Source organism: Clarias gariepinus, chromosome 4 (genome assembly GCF_024256425.1).
Source record: "Clarias gariepinus isolate MV-2021 ecotype Netherlands chromosome 4, CGAR_prim_01v2, whole genome shotgun sequence".
NCBI classification, from domain to species: domain Eukaryota; kingdom Metazoa; phylum Chordata; class Actinopteri; order Siluriformes; family Clariidae; genus Clarias; species Clarias gariepinus.
In genome coordinates this window covers 32700514-32721096 of record NC_071103.1, presented here as the reverse complement: position 1 = coordinate 32721096, position 20583 = coordinate 32700514, and the positions used below count along the sequence as shown (strand labels likewise).

The following is a 20583-nucleotide window of genomic DNA, read 5'->3' as shown; positions in this document are numbered from 1 at the left end:
GGTTAAATGGTTATTTAAAAAAGTTACGATGTAGATGTAGTGAGGAGGGGCATGAGGTTGGAGTGACAGGAAAATGTAGACAGAGTTCGATGGAGACAAATGGTCTGCTGTGGCGCCCCCTAACGGGTGCAGCTGAAAGGGGAAAAAACAAGAAGGAGAAAAGTTAACATGGTCAATATATTTTAGAGTTGCCTTTACTTACTAAACTGGTAGATAGAAATAGTGCAGGATGTCGAATATTTAATCTAAATATACTTTCTTTGTTTAAAAAAAATCAAAACTACTAAAAAGTTGTGTATTTGCAATTTTACATAAAACAGAGTCTATGTAAGTCCAGTAGAGGGCGCATTTCTGACTCCTCCGGTTCTCATTCTTTTTTTGTGACTCGGGGCTACACGTCTCTCTCTCTCTCTCTGGAGCAACACGCACACTTCTCAGGAGTTGTGAATGAATGTGAGTCGTGTGAAATCATCAGCAGGAGCGTTTCACTTCTCTCTGTGATGAGTGGACTAACCGGGCCGGTGTGTGGTTACTGACTCGAGGCGGAGAGAGGAGAGGATTTCAGCCCGGGGGAGATTTACGGCTCGGACAAACGGAGAGGAGACGCGTATGAGGCCGCAGAAGTGAAGAATACACGGTGGAGGTGAACCACTTCTCTCTTTTTTTTTTGGTTTATACTTTTATTTCAGCTTCATTTTCAACTTTGTTGCTGTTGTTTTTTGGAGGGGTCTGCGTTTGTCCGTCATATAGCGAGCTGTGAAAAGCTTTTACCATCCTCCTCCCTCTGTGCGCGCGCGTGTGTGTGTGTGTGTGTGTGCGCGCGCGTGTGTCTTAAAAGCTTTATGGGGACAAAATTCCAATAAGGATAAGGAGACATTTTAATCGTGGGTAGGTCCCCACGATTAAAATGTACATTTTCATTTGTTTGTTTTGTTTTCACAGCTTTTAATTAAAAGAACAACAAACAAAACTAAAGGCGTTAGATAGTTACTTTAAAGTGTTACAATGTAGCCACAGCCTTAACTAACTGCATGTGTCCATGGTCGGTCCTAAAAATGTTACTAAGCTTCTATTACTAGTGTGTGTGTGTGTATGTGTGTCTTTAAAGCTTTATGGAGACAAAATTATCATAAGGATAAGGGGACATTTGGTAGGTCCTCACCATTAAACTATATATTTTGTTTTTATATTATATATATGTTTTGTTTTAATGCTTTTATCCAAAAAATGTTCAAATGTTACAATGTAGCCACAGCACAACACAAATAACTGTATGTGTCCATGGTTGATGGACCTCCCATCCTCACAATGTTAATAAGCCTCTATGTGTGTGTGTGTGTGTGTCTTTAAAGCTTTATTGGGACATAATTTCCCATAAGGATAAGAATATCTGAAAGGTTTGACTTTGTAGGGATGTTTGGTAGATCACCATGATTTAAATTATATATTTTGATTTGTTTTTTTGTTTGTTTTGTTTTTACACCTTATATTAAAAGAAAAAAGAAAGTAGATTAAATAGTTACTTTAAAATGCTTCAGTGTAGCATTAACTAAATGCATGTGTCTATGGTCGGTCCTCAAAATGTTACCAAGCCTCTATTAATAGTGCGTGTGCCTGTGTAAAGCTATATGAGGACGTATGGACAAGAATATCATACAAATCTTTACTTTGTGGAGACATTTGGCAGGTCCCCATGATTGAACTATATATATTTGTTTATTTTGTTGTCACAGCTTTTGTTTTAAAAACTAAAGGATATTAAATAGTTATTTAAAATGTTATAATCTAGCCACAGCATTAACTAACTGTGTGTGTCCATGGTCATCACAATGTTACTAAGCCTCTATTACTAGTGTGTGTGGGTGTGTGTTACATTTAGATACCCGTAAGTAAGTAATAGAGCTGGAAACATTTACAACACTTAAATACTGTGTTGCAGATATAAAAAGCATAAGAAAAAACCCTCCATGTCCAAACCATCTCTCATTTCAGGAAAAAAATAGCAGCGTCTGTTTCCCAGTGTGTTTCTCTAAAAGTAGGCAAGCTACAGCTGTGGTTCTCAAAGCAAGGCCTGTGATTTCAATTTGGTTACACTGAGGTTAAAAAAATACACCACACACAATGTGAAAATCATTCTAGGTATGATTGACTTCTTATAGTTATTATTCTGCTTGTTGGTTCATTTGAATCAAATAGATTTAATCACAACCTCAATATCTCAAAAAACAAGTGGGACTACAAATGAACTTATGCGTTCAGTCAGTGCAAGTTCAAGAATAAAATGCACTGTGTCATATAGGTTTGTGATGGTCAGTTGTTCTTATATTTATGTTGCGAAGCTCCTATAGTTTAAGATCTTCCATAATAAATGTACCTCCTCACTTTGTTGGAGAAATGTATGAAACATTAGCACAAATTTTATTACAGGAAGCAAATATAAAAAGGAAACTCGGCTTAGAAACAAAAAAAAATCCAAAATAGGTATTTAAATGTTTGCGCACAACTAAATGGCACGACTTAATCAATAGCTAGAGATAGAGTAAAATTTCCTATGTTTCTGTAGCTTTATCTTAAAAAACCTTAGTCAACGATTAAAATAAATAAATAGAGCAGGGTACCTGTCAGAAATAAATGCCATTTCCAGTTAGTTATTTAGGCCTCTGAAAGCTTTAGTTTTTTTCACTAAGTGCTCATATGATGAAGAGCTACTCAGCGAAATTAAGCTGGATAATCGCTTAAACAAAATCAGTCAGCTCTGAAGTCACAAATCACTTACACTAGGGCAGGAATTACTTTACAGCTCAAAGAGAACCTGCTTGCAATAGAGCACTACGTAATACCACAAGGTATAGATGCTTATTAGTTAAATGAATCAACAAGTAACAGCAAAACTAAAGAGACTAAACCAAACAAGACATTTGATGTTTTGCCTTACCTGCATTTGCCAATTAAGTAAATAAAATAATAAATAATATGCAGTGTTTAAATTTGCTAAGCAAGAATTTTCAAAAAGTAGAGTTTAACTCTACTTGATCATAAGTGCCTACAGCCAAGCATTTGTTTGATTTTATTGAGTGGATTGACCAACACACAATGCAGTGGGAAGTCCAAGGAGTTTAGTCAGACATGAGAAAGAGGAAGATAGAGTCACACACATCGGGAAGGTCTCCCGGAGCCATTTCTAATCACCTGCTGATTACAAGATCAGTTAAAACATTTCTTGTGAGATTTTGCCAAGGTCTAAAAGAAGACCCAAACTGTTACACCCTTTAGCTGAGAGGATATTGGTCTTAAATATAATCAATAATCCAGGAACAACCAAGGTACAAGCCTATCATGAACTGAAACGTGCTAGAGCACCAGTGTATAGTTTTACATAACCATGGACTGTATTATTATTACTATTTATTTATTTAAAAAAATTTGGTTAGTTGTAGAAAAAAATAAAATCAACCTATTTTTATCAACCATTTTAATTTGCTATGCAGCTATGCAGGCTAGCATCCAGTATCAAGTTTGTAGCTGACATCATGAACAAAGGAAAAACATTCTGGAGGAAAGATTTCACCAGAGCTATGTTTGGAGGAGTAAAGGTAATCTGTTAAGCATGGTGGGGTGGTTTCATGCTTTGGGGCTGAACTGAAATGGTGCTTGGCACAAAGTGGATGGAAAAAGGAAGAATGAGGACAAACTCAGCTCACCAAATCATCAGCTTGATAATTGACCATTGGACAAAATTAATGATCCACCAGAGACAGAGACCCCAAACACACGACTTAAGCTTTTGGAGCCTCAATCCTAATTAAATATTACTGTGATACCAAAAAATACCAGAAAATCCTATGTAATAATAATATTATTTATTTATTCATTTTTGGTTATTTGCTTTAAAAAGCAGCAGAAAATAAAAGCAACCTATTATTATCAAACGTTTTAATTTGCTATGCAGCTTTGAAGTAGTCCGTTTGAAAATCTTCTTTAAGCCGCAGACACAGATCTGATAAGTATCTAGTGACACATGGCTTCTGTTGGTGTCTGTATCAGAGTCACGTACTCTGCGTTTTACAGTAAGCATCAGCGGATTCTCATGAGGCAACAGGCTTTTAATATGTTATGTCTTGTGAACAGTATGTTTTTCAATTGCCCTGTCTGAAGTCATGGCTTGTCCATATAAGATCTCTGAAAGGCTCTTCCAAGCATTGTCTGTAAATGCTTACATAAGTAATGCTATTTTATGAGTGTAATTCACAAGTATTGTGAATAAATTAGTACATCTAAAATTAGCTTTGGTAATTTATGATTATTTTTGGTATATATCTATGGAAATAAGCTAGCTAAGCAGAAAATAAGCAGAAAAACTGCTAACTTTGTTGGCCTACTTTTGGTGGAAAAATTTTTGGATGCTCTTGCTTATCAGGAGAAATTGGAAAATGAAACCAGAAGCCAAACCAGAAAAAAATTAAACAGAACAACACACAGATTTATATTCACAGTGTACAGTAGCAGACCTACACACGCTATGGGACACAGATGTTTCACAGACTGTAAGTCATCATTGTTTGATGTGATAATGGAACACAAACACTACATTACCTAATGAAATAGCTACTAGGGTTATTGTTAAGGTTATTGGAAAAGTCCTCTTGACATGACCATCTTTCTTTTTTTTCAACTAGTTGTGATATTGCATTTTGGAACCAATAGCAGTGATTTTTCAGTGTTTATTTAGAAAGTAAACAGGCATGAGTATGGAGGATGGGCTTTGAAGTCAGATCTAATGGGAGTGGGCGGTGTTTAAAAATAAACCATCACTGAAATTGGCCTTCCGGTAAGCTTCAAAGCTGGGTCACTTCGTAAACGGCTCTGATCCAAGGATGCAGTAGTGCCGGAGATTCAGTGACAGGAGGTTGGATCAGGAAACAAGCAGGGACAAAGCACAATTTTAGCCTTGAGAAAGATGTCCGGATGTCCTTGGTGTCTTTCATAAAGGCTGATGGACTTCACTTTAATCTATTAGAGACAGAAAACAGTGAGGGGGTGGGGTGGGAGGTGGAGGGCAGTGTTAGTGCGGATCTTTTAATCAAGAGAGTGGGTGTAGTCACTGTGAGATAAACTTAATTGAGTTTGCCAGCCAACTGATGCAGACTCCAGCTGCTGCACAGAAGTGCTTGATGTTTTGAGATATTTTCCTGGTGACATCTGCTTGCACATAAGTGCTATGTGTTGAGACAGAAAGAGAGAGTGTGTATGCATATGTGTGGATGCGTGTTGCTAAATCTGCTTGTGTTTATCTTTTGTTAGTAACTTGTTGGTGTGAAAATCTCCAGGTGTAATGGATTAGAACAATTAGGCCACTGGTTTGGTCGTGTTTAAAGTAAAACTCAGGACGTTTCAAAGCAGGCTTGTTAAGTGTTACAAAGGTTATTTTAAAATGTCAGACATTTTTTCCAGTTTACAAGAAAGTTTAATCTACTCCACAGAATTAAAGGGTTGTGTGCCTTGATCAAGGAGATAACGGTAAGACTCAAGTCAGAGCTTGCCAGTCAGGCTTCCTTTACATCACAACCTGAGATGAGCAGCACTGATGAACTCCAAGTTAAGGGCCTATCCTCTCATATTAGATGTGTCTTCATTTTATAATCATATGATAGCTGCTACTAACCTGCCCTGTTTTTTATTAGGGGTGCAATTAAAGCGCACACACTACAATTAAACACACATACAGTGATGAAATAGCTGTCTCTGAGTAACAGGGCAAAAGCTTTTCTCTTACTCCACTGTGCATAGTGTTAAATTTTATTAAGTCCATCTGGCTGTTTATTTGAAATTTATATATTTAAATGAACTTTTAAATTTAAGTAATAAACCTATAATATATAAGCCGAAAGTTAAATGGTTAATAATTAGTATAATCTATCTGCCCAATCAGCGGAGACATTTAGGACTAGCCATGTGTCTCACCATGTGGTGATCATTTGGTGTATACTTTTTTGCAACATTCTACAGTTACAAAATCGAAAATGTTAAAATTGTAAAACAATACAGAGCTATTTTGCCTTAGCTTTTTGAGATCAGCTTTTTGCTAAGTTTAGTGGAATTGTTAAAAAGAGTCACATATTTTTCCATAATTTACAGCAACATATATAAAAAATGACACACCAATTTGGTCACTTTGATCTCATTATAGTGTTTATTACGAATAGATTTGCAGTAGTAAAGCCCACTAAGCTAAATATTATTCAGGAGAACAGAAACCAAATATCTGATGCAAATAGAACAGTATCAGAAAAATATCCTCATATTAAATTTAGTGTTACATTTGATTGTGAACCTATGTTAAAAGATTAATCACTGACAGACTCCAGAATAATACAAGGGCCATTCAAGTCAAACTGGGATTTGTAATAAAATTTCTTATGAGTGAAGGCGCAAAACATTTGCATAACTGACATGTACATAAGAATTTAAACATAGTACAGTGTGAGAGTCTTGGTTGCAGTAAAATATTTGAATGGTGCAAAGGTTTTAAAGAAGGTCATACATCTATGAATAATTATCCCGGCCGAGGTGGCTCAGAGCCCATTGTAGTTGTTCCCGTAAACGTTCAGCAAGAGAACGCCTGATCCTTGAAAATCGACAGATAGCTTATCACTAACTTGCGGAAGAGACGCATATATCTGTGGGAATTGTACACACAGTCATTACAAACACCAGGAACTTGGCTGGGAGTTATTGCCACCTCCCCCGTACAGCCCCAACCTCGTTCCAAGTCATTTCCACATGACTGGGCACACATTAAAGTTCCAGGGAGGCCAGTGCGGGCAATCGGAGAAACCTTTTTTTTTACCTTGTATCGAAGCACTAGGAAAAAGCTGGGATAAGTAGCCTACATTAGTATAGCCGGGGATTATATAGAGAAATAAAGTTTTTACTCTCATAACTGTATTCTGTTATTTTGCAGAATCAAACTTGACTGGACTTGAATGCCCAATGTAATGAGTGCGCAACTTAGAAAACTTAGCATTTCGCAAATGTAGATACACAATCAGGGATGCTCACATGAGGCGTTTTGTCTTTTTGCGCTAGCTAGAATTACCATGTAAACAAAAAATAATGAAAATATTTTGCTTGGTAAGTAAAAAAGTACCAGCGTGCCTGAGCTGTTAGGTCGTGTTTAAAAGCGCCGAGTCAGAATGGCCTTCCTGTAATAATTCTGTTCCTAATTTGAAAACATTTGAGTTAGCTGACCCAGGCCACAAAACCTTCTAGACTGAAAAGATCCTTCATTTTTGCGGCTCTGCCCTTTTTTCTGTCTTCCTGCCTGGATTTAAGGGATGCTTTTGTAAACAACATTCTCTGGAAATTTCTGGAAACACTCTAAAAGATATTCACCTCAATATGCTTGTGGCTTCTAGTAGGATTGTTTACAGCAAACCTTAAGAGTTCTGATTATTTTGTGTTTCACCAAATTGGTCAGGGTCAGAGTTATCACATATTTTCCTCTTTTCTGCTTCTGCTCATGCTGAATTGCAGCTTCAGAGATGTTCTTGGGAAAGTAAATCCTAACACAGATGTAGAAAAGGTCAGTAACTGTATCGTTCACAATGTGGCTTGTGTTCCTGCAGGCCAGAAGCACACCATACGCAGAATTAGCTTGAAATTGGTTTGTGTTGGTCTGGCATGTGGTCAGTGCTCTGTTGTCCACTTTCTCATTTGAAATGCTGCCCTCACCCACATACCATGCATAACAAGGTCTCGATGTGGCGGATAATAGAGACTTTGTTGTTGTTGTTGTTTTTTATTTTATTTTAACTGCGATCTCTTTAACAAAATGCTTTATTTTGAACACTCTCACTAGCCCAGTGTGCTAGGTAAATAACAGTATTAAATGACCTGCACTGCCATAATAAAGACCCACCGTTCGTCTGTCTTCTGTCCTGAGACATCTGAGAGTTATTACTTTTACAGCAGGCTGCTTTGTGTCTTTCGTCTCAAAATAACTGAAGTCTTTAACAGTCTCCTCGTGGCCATGGGGAAGAAAGGATAGATGAGGAATAATTTCCATAAAACAATATCTATTTATTTAAAGGAACACTTGCGAACCCAAATTACAGGAATAAAATTGACTTGTTTGATTAGTCTCAAGACATCTTTTGTAATTGTTGCCATTCAGTGCTTGCTTTCCTCTTTGTAACCATCAGAAAAGAACATTATTTTATTCATTTAGGGATAAAGTGGAAAAATTTGTTTTGTTTGAAATTTGTTTGAAAAAATGTTTTTTTTATATGTTGTAAATTTTCTCATGCTTCTATGATCATAAAACACCTCCCTAATTGGGCTTCCTGATTCCTTATATGGTAACACTTCCTGTAGTCGGCGTCTAGACGAATATACATACAAACAGCTCATGTCCACTGGAACCCCTTTGTCTTACCGGAGAATGCTAACGTCTCTCCCTATGACTTAAACATTGATAACTTTTGTTCTTTTGATGTGCGGGACACTTGGCAAAAGCATAAATATGCTGATAATAAGCAGAAAACTTAAGACACATCCTTCGAGCACATGTTTGTCTGGCCGGTAAGCATTTCTAGGTGGGTATTGGGTCACTAGTAGCTCATTTACATAGACACAAAAACAACACATTTACAAGAGGAGTGAAACAAAGGGAATTTAAGGAATGCAAAAAATGCAGATGAGTGTATTTCAGCTGGAGCATTAACACACTTTGGGAGAGCTCTGAGCTGTGTTATAACTTAATAAAATCATTTTAATTCGGTTGTGGAATAACATTACAATGTAATTTGTTACTTTAAAAATATATATATTTTAGAACATTATATTCAATTTTTTGGCTTTTATCTTCTAGCTGTATCTTGTTGATTAGTTTACCCTTTAGCAATCAGTCTGTTAACCTGTTTCTTTGATTCGATTAAATTAGTTGAAAGGCATTTCACTTCCTGTCTTGTGTGGCGCAGATGTGTTGCCACACAGTTTAAATCATTCACTCATCAATAACTCATTGCGAAACACATTATTTACAGTACATGTTGAAAGATTCAATTCAGATGCTATTTTATAAAACATTTCTTTCTCAGTTCTCATGCAATGCTTAATTTCCTCTCAGAGAACGGTGGATATCTCTTTTCATGTCCTCTCCTGTCTTCTGCAGTATAAATCAGTAAACTAGCATAATAACAGAGATAGATGCGTGTGTGGCTGTGTCTTTTGTTTCCCCGGTCGTAAATCGTAACAGAGGCCTGAGCTGCGTTCACATGTCAGAAATATCAAGATGCTGATCACAAGCAACACTTTATGTGGTACTCTTTTTCATGTTATTTGTTGTCCAGCAGTATTGCCGACTCAAATAGTTCATTGGACATAGAAGTTGTAGAGTTTTCTGGCTTAGAGAAAACGAACATGTTTCAGATTAGAGAATAGCTTTGGCTGTTAGCCAGCATGTGAGCTTCTCTCATTTCTTAACCAGCAGAAAAAAGTCAACTCAGCAGTTCAGAGCTGCAAATACATAACCATGCTTGCACAATGAGGTCCGAGCATTGGGATAATGTCCGCTTGTTTTCAGGATCACTACATTTCTTACAATCTTCATGTTATGCTTCATGTTAGAGATTTGTTCATTCATTCACCTTGAGTAACTGCTTTATTCTGATCATAGTCATGGTAAGGTGAGAAATGTAACTGTTGACTGTTAACGCCCGGTGTGATTTAACTGGCTTTAACTCTGCAACACCCTGTACTTTAATTTAAAGCATATTTTGCTGCTAGAAAACTGTGGTGCTTGTGGGCTCGGGGCTTATGTATGTTCTTTAAATAAGTCCATCGACTGATCACAACAAATGATGATCAAAAGACAACATCTCTGTAGATTAATAAGGTTTGTGCTAATGTTATCCTCGCTATGCTTTTAGGTACCTTGATATGATTTTTAGATTTAGGGGAACAGATGGATTTTTTTCCTGTCTGCTGTTTTATTTAAAGACATCAGAAGCTCATGCCTTCTGCTTAACTTAACATGAGCTATTTACAATGGCTTTCAAGCAGCTGTTAGTTTAGGCAGTGTTTATTCCTGTCCTGTTGACCCCCTGCCTAGGTCAGGTCATGGTTTAACCCTGTCACTCTACAAACCATGGTGTTTACAGTACATGCGTACAGATGTGGAATGTGCTTGGTGGGTTTCCTCCGGGTACTCCAGTTTCCTCCCACAGTCGAAAGACATGTTGATTAGGCTAACTGCGTTCCCAAATTGCCCGTAGTGTGTGAGTGAGTGTGCGTGTGTATGCTCTGCGATGGATTGGCACCCTGTACAGGGTGTACCCCGCCTCGTGCCCCAAGCCTCTTGGGATAGGCTCCAGGCCCACCGCGACCCTGAATACAGGATAACCACCATACTTACAATTATTCGCCACTTTATTGGGAACATCCTGCATATTCATGCAGCTTTAACAATTATGCAGCAGCTGCACAATGCAGAAAAAGAGGTCAAGCAGTTCAGTTAATATTCAATATCAAATATCAAATTGATGAAACACTGGGTTCTCAGTGATTTTCACCACACCATGGTGCCGGATGGGCTGGTTTGAGTGTTTCAGAAACTGATTTTTACACACAACAGTTATTTAGAGTCTACACATGATTGTGCAAAAAGAAGAAACAAATAAAAAATGTTGTGTTCAGAAATTTAGGGTCATCTTGTTGCTTTTTACATGTTTCCAATTAAATTCATAATTAATGAAAAGAAATTTCCTGCTTTATCTCACTTTACTGTACTGAAACAGTTCAAAGCCATGACTTTTATGTAATTACCTAATTGTGATGCTAGAAACATAATGTCATGATTTGCTATTTTTGTCATATTACCCATGCTTATTTCAAATACTTTTATTTACATATGTGTAGTTGCACATATATAAATTACTGGTCTACAGAAATAAGGATGTGACATGTGGATTGTATTTATATTTAAGCAAACAAAACCTTTAATGTACGACCTTTTTGTGGATGAAAATGAAGAATGTAGAATGAATATAGAGAGAGGAAGGCCTGTATTTTGAGTCTGGCGTTTTTTTTAAATGTACTGTATTTTTTATTTTTTTTATTACACATGAACATTGTTCCAAGCTTGTCTTGGCTCTGTGTTCAGGCAAAAGGAAAAACAGGGTGTTTTTGCGGCTGTTCTCGTTCTTCTTTCTCAGACCCCGTGTCAGGGAGGTCGCTGATAAACCAGCGGGTTTTTCATTCTCCAGAATAGAAGGATTTGATTTCAGTGTCCTTTAGCGAAAAAGCCCGCCCTTTCCTGTTCTTCCTCCTTTTTTTCACTCTTTCCTTTTCTCCAGACTTTGCAGTTCTGCTCCTCAGACTTAACATCTGGTCCTCGTCCCTGCTTATTCCACGACTCTGTCCAAGTTCATTACTGTAGATTTGGATGTGTGCTGCGCTGCTGAGTAAGGGGAAATCTCACAGCTCACACCTCACTTTAATAAAGTATATTCTTGAGGAAAGCCGTGCTTTTCCTTTTTTATACAAATTCAGCTCTTTGCTCGGAATTTTGAAGAATGATTGTTAGTGGTCACAAAAACTCAGTTCAACCTAGAGAATACACATTAACCTGTTTTGAGAGGTTTTTTTTAAGGTAAAAATTCTTAGACTAAAGAACACAAAAAGTAGATATATATCGGCTGGTGGCATTGACCAAGTTTACTATATTTGTAACTAGCATAAGTAAAGAGTTTGTAGAAAGAGTTAAAAGGTTAAAGTTAAAAATAAGATCAGCTTCGATGTAGTCAGTGATATTATTGTTATTTCAGGTTAAAGCCCACATGCATGTCTTCCTGTCTGGCAGAAAATTCTGCTGTAAAAAAAAAAAGTTACCAAAAAGGTTAAAGTTCACATTTAAAGTTAAACTCTAAATACTGTAGAATATGAAAAATAGGATTAATATCTTAGTCCTGAAGCAGCCAAACATCCACACAGCAACACACTACCACCACCATGTTTACTGTTAGTATGTTAACTGTTTAGGTCATGCTAACACTGTTGAATATCACCTAAATATATAAGACAAATCTCGGTTTTCAGCAACTTATAGTCTTACATCACTCATTTAGAGTCAAGTTCTTTAGTACTATAATAAAACATAAAGATGCAAATCTACTTACGTTCATAAACATGAAACATTAGTGGGTTAGCGGTTTTGTATTTCCCAATACTTTGAATGGACATTTTCCTAAAGAAAGTCAGCCTCAGAGAGACTCCATATGCATCTTATACCATGTTGTTCAACAGCTGGATAGAAGAGCAATGTTCTCATGGGAGAATTTTCACTGCCTTCCTTCCTCTCTCCAGCTGCTCAGCCATATTTTTTTCTGAACTTGATGCCTTCCTGGTGTTTTACAAGCAGAGCTGACATTAAACTACTTAATTCAGAGCCTGGAGTTGGTGAGTTTTTGTTAGGGTTGGTTCTAATTAACTGATGTTTACTTGGTCACATTCCGCTATGGAGTCAACCAACATGTCCTGAGTGTCAGGGTTAAAACGGTCAATAAAGAGGCTGAAGGTTGTTTATTTAGCTTATCAGTGTGCAAAAAGGGCAAATTTAAATGGACTAATTTTAGAATATTTTCACAACATTGTCTTGCAATAAATTATATGTTGGTTTTCTAAAAGTTTAGTTGTAGTACCTGTTCATGTTTCCAACAGATATTTAATTATGCAATTTATTGCAGTATTCAGTATGCATGATACAGTAATTTGCAAATAGTTTAAATGACCTCTACCACTTCGCTACTTTGAAATTCTCACTTCCTTGTTTTCTTCAGTTAATTTTGGACTGATCTTGCTGTACATACTGAAAGATATATTTTTATTTACGGTAATACAGTGTAATACAGATTTTGAACTAGGATAAAAGATTACACATTAGTTATTATTAGGGATGGGAATTACCAGGGCCCATCCGATATGATCTGATTATTATGATACCTAGGTGTTGATTCAAATTGTATTGTGATTCTGCCATGATTTTAAGTGTCATGTGTAATTGTTTTTTACATTTTGTTACAATTCCAAACAAACTTAGCAAATAATTTACTCCTACCACACAGGACACCGTGCTGCCTGCCAGTGTATGCATAGTTTATAGTACCATTTTGTAGGATTATATGGGAACTACAATATTTTACTATATACCATATATAAAATATTGATTTTTGAGTGTGTCAATACATGAATTGCCACACGAAAGAATGTTGTTACATCATTAAATTATTTTTTTCTCTCTTTTCATCTCTAGTTATTATAGTATGAATGTTAAATTTCAGCACCTGTCATGGCCGGAGTTTTTTGCTAAGCGGATGAGAATAGCATCAGCTTAATGGCAGAAAGCTCAGACCTTCTACAGTAGTGCCTCAGAGACCTGAGCTAAACTGGTCTTACTGACCGACACCCGTCTGCCCTTGGTGTATAATGGGCTCTGAGCGATGGCTTAACGTGACACTTACACACATATACACCCAAGCACACACAGTTTATGGCTATCCAAAACGTATTTCATGAGATACTAAAGAACTCATGATGATAGTGGTTTAATGAGATATGTGTGTTTTTTTATTTCACACTTTGTCAAATTGGGCAACAACAAATTGAATGGCATTTCTCTTCACTTGTAATGTGAGCATGTTTGTCAGGGTTGTATTTATATATACATATATATGTATATGCTTCAGTCTGCATGCTAGCATGTGGATTAAATGTGTTCTAGGTCCATTTTTCTCTATTTTATGCACTTAAAACTTGGTTAATAGTTTAGTAATAGTAGTAATGAGTTTGTTGAGCGTGTGTATTTTTTTCTGGTGAATACTGAGTAGATACAGTATTTCCCCTCTATTGCCACCATAAGAGTAATGCACTGTGTGTTTTGACACCTTTCTGTCAAACAAACCAGAATTAACTTTTTTATCAATTTGACCCACGTGTATTAGTAAGCCTTAAACCCATGACCTGGGTCTATAGAGAAAAAACAAAAGACATTGTTTGAATAACCCTCACCCAGTACACGCCAGTTTATATGCCTGAAGTACACAAAAGCACATTAAATGACCACTCGGCTACTAATGAGTAGGTCCCCCTTTGTCACAATAATGACCTGTGTGTTCTCACACCTTTTTATCGAAACCAGCATAAACCCTTACCTCAATTTACACTGCAGTAGCTCTTCTATTGAATCAGACTACGCGGGCCAGCCGTCAATCCCCATGTGCATCAGTGAGCATTGGCTAGTTTTTCTTTCCTGGATCACTTTTGGTATGTCCTGTTCACAGCAGACTGGGAACATCCCACAAGAGCCGCAGTTTTGGACTTGCTCTGACCCAGTCCTCTAGCCATCACAATTTGGCCCTTATCAAAGTCACTTAAATCCTTATGTTTGCCAATTTTTTTTTTCTGTTTCCAATACATCAGCTACAGGAAATAAATGTTCACTTACTGCCTAATATGTCCCACCAATTTCCAGCTGCCATTGTAACGAGATATTGAAAATGTAGCTATGTACTGTGAAAAGGGCCAAATCGTAATGGCTAGACAACTGGGTCAGAGCAGCTCCAAAACTGCAGCTCTTGTGGGATGTTTCTGGTCTGCAGTGGTCACGACATACCAAAAGTAATCCAAGGAAGGAAAACCGGAGAACTGGCAAAAGGTTCACCGGCAGCTAAGGCTTACTGATGGACATGGGGAGTGAAGGCTGGTCCGTGTAGTCTGTAGTGTCAGAACACACTCATTAATGACACAGGTCATTAATGGTAGGTAGCAAAGGGTTGGACCTACTCAATGGTAGGCAGGTGGTCATAATGTCATGGTTGATTAGTGTATATGTCCTAGCTAATGGGTGATTTTAATTTGTTTTTCTGTTCCTCAGGGATACAAACTGGTGTATACTGGTCATTCAAATGATGTCTTTTGTTTTACTTAAGTGTGTGTATTTTGTCTATAGAACTGTTTTTATTTTATGCCATGGGGGTTTTGTGTTAATCTGTACTTTATACATTTCAGATTGGGTTATGTTAGATAAGACAGAAGATTTATTAACAAACAATGAAACTTTTTTCTTGTAATGTGTCTCTAAACCTGAGGGGACGTCACTAACAGCAGTTATCGTCAGAGTGAACAATATAGCACACACCCCAAACCACATTGTGGCCCAAACCACATTGTGGCCTACTTTATAGTTCATTAGTATGCCAGTGGTGTCAGTGCTCTTTTGCGCAAAACTCTGCTTTAGGAATGAATCTGTTAGTTTTAGATTGAACAGAGAAATGTGGCACAAAGCAACATTCTGAAATACATATACATTTTTCCACAAGTAGCTCGCAATACCATTCTTTCCCCGACTTTCAGCTGATTTTGTCAACAGTAAAACACTTGTTTTCCCAGCGAGCTTATAAATGAAGGCCCCCTCTGTAGCAGCCATGTTGAAAACAGTGAACCGCTTGTGCATGATTGAGGTGAGTAACGGAGTGAAATTCCTCCAGAGTTGCCTCGCCTTTTCCCATTGGGTGTTAATGTGAACCACATGTGTTATGTTCAGTCAGGGAGGAGTGTTTCCATCCTGACCCCACATACTCCTTAAAGACTGTGAGCTTCTGCTCTTCAGTCAGACCTGGCAGCCATGCTTTGTTTTGTTTTAGCTTTAAGCCTGTTAACATGCCTTTGATTTTTTTGTTGAGGTAGCACGAATTTACACTCTATTTTCTTGTCAGTATAATGTAGATAAGTCCTTTTATTGTGCAGTGAGTGTTTAAAGAGTGTTTGCATCTTTTTTTCATTTTTTTTCCATGTTTTATTCTTTTAACTATGCGTCCCTTGGCTGACATTGCATTCGTAGAATCACCGATCTTTTGCCATTGCTGTGGTTTTGATTTACTTGTAACGTCAGAGCTCACGCTCTGGAGGATCACATGTTTTCTTTGTTTAAATTGATTGCAAAATATTTAGATTCTTCTTCTTTTTGCTACTTTCTCCGATGGCATCTCTCCAATACTTGTGCCTGATTTGCACACGACACAACCTGCGCCCTGCACATGGTATTTAGGGGCCTTACCAATGCTGAACCTGTGTGCCTCTAATGTAAGCTTCATCATTCCGCGCACCTGCTTTAGAGCAGATTGGTATGATTAAGAACGTTGGGAGCATCTGGAGACGGCTTTTTTCCCCTTAAAAGTAAGTTTAAGAGAAATTTAGGAGAATGTTGCTGTCTGCGTCCCAATGGTAATCAGCTTCTAAAGGCTTGGCGCGGGTCATCTCCAAACCTAAACCTAATAGAAAACTGTTGGACAATATGGCAGTAGCAGTCAAGAAACCGTTATTCTGAAAAATAAATAACTTCATACTGAATATTAATTGTTATATAGGAACATCATTGCATAAAACAATACATTATTTTTAACTAATTATTTTTAGCCACCGTTGTGTACATAAACTGCCTGGACAAGAAAAGTCACAAGATTTCATTCAATCACCTTTAGCTTTAATTACAGCACACAGTGTGCAGCAAGTGTTACAGTACAGCACAGTGGGGTGACCAGCTCATCATTAAATGAAAATGATTCCTCATGCTCGCAAAGCGACTCTTTTACATTCTGAGACATATTTGAGGAATATGCCCGTCTCATCAACGGAAAAAATCTCCATTGATGTCAGCCTCGACCTGACCAACTGAAGCAACACCAGATCATAACACTGCCTAAAAAGGCTTGTACAGTGGCTATACATGATGGATGCATCACTTTGTGTGCTTCCTTGGAAGAGGGTCAGTCTGAACTCATCAGACTACAAGACCTTTTTCTATTACTCCAAACAAGATGGCTTGTGAGTTATCATAAAAAAAGTTATCATATAAACTCCAGTTTAATCACGTAGTTAAACGAAACTAGATGAGACAGTACAAGTCAAATCAGGACCTTTGATTGTACAGAATAGCAGAACACAGCTATAAGAGTAAAAACTACCTTTATGTATCTGTAGAACCCGTCCTACACTAATGCACTAATGCCATTCAATCCCAGTTGTTCAGTCCCAATCATGTGAGTTCTCATCACATTGTGCATGTAAGGAAATTCTTCACATAACTAACTCTCAAGCATAGCTATGGTTTTTACTGTTTATTAATTTACCATGCAAATTTACCAAGTGTTTAAGTAATCTCCTTTTTTTTTCAGACCACATTTCTTCCACAAAGTTGATAGGTTATCGCTGTCCTTCCAGGTTTTGATAATGTATTGAAGGGTTCTTAATCCAGTTCCAGTAATTTCAAATCTCCTTAGTTATTTTCTTTTCATGATGCAGCCCAATAATTTGACCCTTCTGAGATAACCCTTTTCCTTTTGGCCTTACATTATTATATTTTTTTAACTTTCTTACTTCATTTATTAATGCTAAAAGCGTTGCTGTCAGTTGTGTGTTAAAACACTTGAGTATTTTAACGTGGTTAAAAAATGACTCAACCTTCTGATCATTCCCGAGTCATCAGTGTAATGTGTATATTTAACTCCGAAGAAAGCCTACAAGAGGAAATGGATCAGCCTGAGTCACCCCTGTGTCCCATATGCAGCAGAAATCAATAATCCTGTACCTGGAAGCAGAGCCAGTTGTGTATAAAGCTCTCAGCCAGTCGAAATGTCAGAGTTATCTTAGAAATGGCCGTTTGTGTTGGGAGGGGGGCGGGGGGACATAATGATAAACAGATGCCCCTGATCCAGAGGAACCTAAATTATTTATGACACTGCGACATGCTCATGTGTACAGTTAAATATTTTGGGGTCGTGGCAAGACCAGTATGATTTCGCACGCTAAAATGAAACTCAATGCAGAACCTTTAGCAGATTCACAGCAGTATTTCTCACACATCAGATAGCGACCCAGGGGTTGAGTCAGTGAGTGATGAGTTGCGGTTTGAGTGAATGTTATGAGGGTTGGATGTGGGTGTGGGTGTTTTTGTATACTGGTCAAAGTTAGTAGCAGCCTCACTTGTAGATTGTGAAGTAATCGCGAAACCACCAGCAAGAAATGAGAAGCTGCATCAGCTTTGTCTGGCCTTGTTGGTTTCTGTTCCTGTTGCTCTGCTCTGACCCCATCTTTCCTTGCTTTTTATAACCAAAGTGTCAAGCGTTTCTGTGTTTGCTGGGTCCACAAGTGTACCTTGTGTGTGAGAAACAGCAAAGGGATTCAACAACAAATGCTATATAGTGTTAGTATTATCCCTATTTCATGTGTTGCATTATAAAAAAGTACACAAGCAACATAAGGTTTCGAATAAAGAGTGACCTAGTACATGTCTATGTGTTTTAACTAGGCTCTAAGTAACATATCAGTTGGTGCATATGATTAGCTAATATAAAGTTTTCTATTATTTGTTGGGTTTCAAGAAATTACAAATTGGCTTAATTTTAATGTACGTCTATGGCTGAGATCGACTCACATTGATCTCAGTACCAAATCAAAAATGAACCAAACTTTGCAACAATCAAATGTAAGGCGGGTAAATTTCTGACTCAGGACTAAAGGACATTTTATTCCTTTAAAAGGAAAATGATCAGGGCCACCTTCCTCAGTTGAGTTTCCTCAGAACTCCGACTCCGAGGTTTTAACTGAGATTAAAGTCAGAATAATAGGGAGTGGAGGATCAGGACTGAAACAACGTCTTTATGGTGACACTAATCCTCTTTTGTATGGTTGTACTTATTACATTCTGAACTCATGAATAGATAAAATGTATGATTTGTCTTTTTATAAACTTAAAAAATGGAAGCATTGGTATTGATGTGCTGTAATAAAACTTTTTTATGTCAGTTATACAGCTTACATAATGTTACTAATTTCCAAAACCTTATTATACTTAATATTTTTATATAATATTTATATTATGACTTTCAGATTTTGTCGTTAATCTTCTTCATGATTTCAACTGCAGAAGAATTACATCATTTCACCAAGATTAGTGGCTCTAAACAACTGCTTGACAGGAAGCAGCATAGTTTATGGTGTGTCGAGTCTGTGAAAGATCAGACAAAGTGTGTGTGTGTGTGTGTCTGTGTAAAAGTTTGACCCAAATCCTGTCTTAGGTTTCTCTGACGCACAATACTTTTGGTTATGTATTAAAATGTTTCTGTTTTACTTTCTCTAATTTCGAGCCGTCCACTTTAATAGTTTTGGATTGTGCCAGATGTTATACTAAAACTTTTGAGTCATAACAGAGGAAGGGCAGATAATGGTATTATTTTAGATGCATTTTAATGTTGCAATTTTTTTTCATTAGCTTGAAAATCAATTAGGCAAAGCTAAACTTTTGTTACACCAATTAAGCAGAACCGCTGCTTTACAATTTACTTTCTTACGAGTTATGGCCCATTTGCTCCACAGATAATTTTTCAACAACTATTTACCCCCTGTGTAGATCTCACTGTGTTATACCACTCTATAGTAAGCTTCATGCCTGTGTATCCTCTGTCGTGTCTGTGGCAGCAGGAAAAAAACTGGAGAATCCAGCCAAATAACGTAAGTTATTCCAGCACCGCATGTTTTATCCCATAGTGACGTGTGGTCGCTAAAATAGAACTATTTCAGAGCTACTGGCATGAAGTTTTTGTCTGGATTGCCATGTAATAAAGGAAGCAGTGAAATCAGCACTTTTGAACCTCGGTACAGGAAAGCAGTTCTTCTAAGTGATAGTATATTAGTGTGACTTGTATTCTTTACACTTTATAAGTGACCTCTGACCTTGAAGCAGAGTGTCATATGGTATGTGCTGAAGCTATTTATGATCTGTCCTCATGCAGACTACGAGGTTTTCTGTGAACAGACTGAGCAATGCATGCTACAACTTAGTTTTTTAGTTTTGTTAAAAGGTCGGATATTCTTTCTAATATCAAATGTGTACTCTGACCAACACAGTAATAATGGGTAACTTGGGTGAAGTTCTGGGTCAAGTCTTCGGAAGGAATTCTTCACTAGTACAGAAATAGACCAATTAGAATTTATAGGTGTGGTCTTTCTCAAACTTACTTCATAACCGTAGTGGTAGAATAAGAATAAGTTTTATTTTCTGATGCCAATCCAGAATCTTTGGCATCAGCCAAAACTGAACTAACACTGATTTTACCTTTTAAACTTGAGGTATTTATAATGGATTATTTTATACAGCCATCTAAAAGAACCAGACGTGAAGTGCTCAAACACTTAACTACCCAGCAGGAAGAACAATACAAAATAATCAACATGGCATACACAATATTCTGGTATTTTTTATAAACAAAGTTAAATAAGGATTTAAAATCCTTAATTGCACAATTACTGCTTTGATTAATATGTGTAAGTAATGCAGTGAGTACCTTCTCGTTTCTTAAGCAACCATAACCATGTGGAAAAGATGGAACTGTGTGTCAGAAGGATTAACGTATTGGAATTTAAGACAACTAATGATATTACTGAAATGACTGGAATTGACCAACACATTAGTAAAACTTGAAAAAATAGTATTGACTAGTCAGCTTGTAGTGGCAATAAAATTAAATCAGC

The 20583-nt window shown here is 37.2% G+C and overlaps 1 protein-coding gene across 2 annotated transcripts in view; it reads left to right on the top strand.

Moving 5' to 3' along the window:
* The first annotated feature begins 377 nt into the window (after positions 1-377).
* itgb1a (integrin, beta 1a) overlaps positions 378-20583 on the top strand; it is a 45380-nt gene continuing 25174 nt past the window's right edge. For both annotated transcript variants that reach the window (XM_053494139.1, XM_053494138.1), the window contains exon 1: positions 378-643. The gene's annotated coding sequence lies outside the window, so the exon portion shown is untranslated. The remainder of the gene's footprint in view (positions 644-20583) is intronic.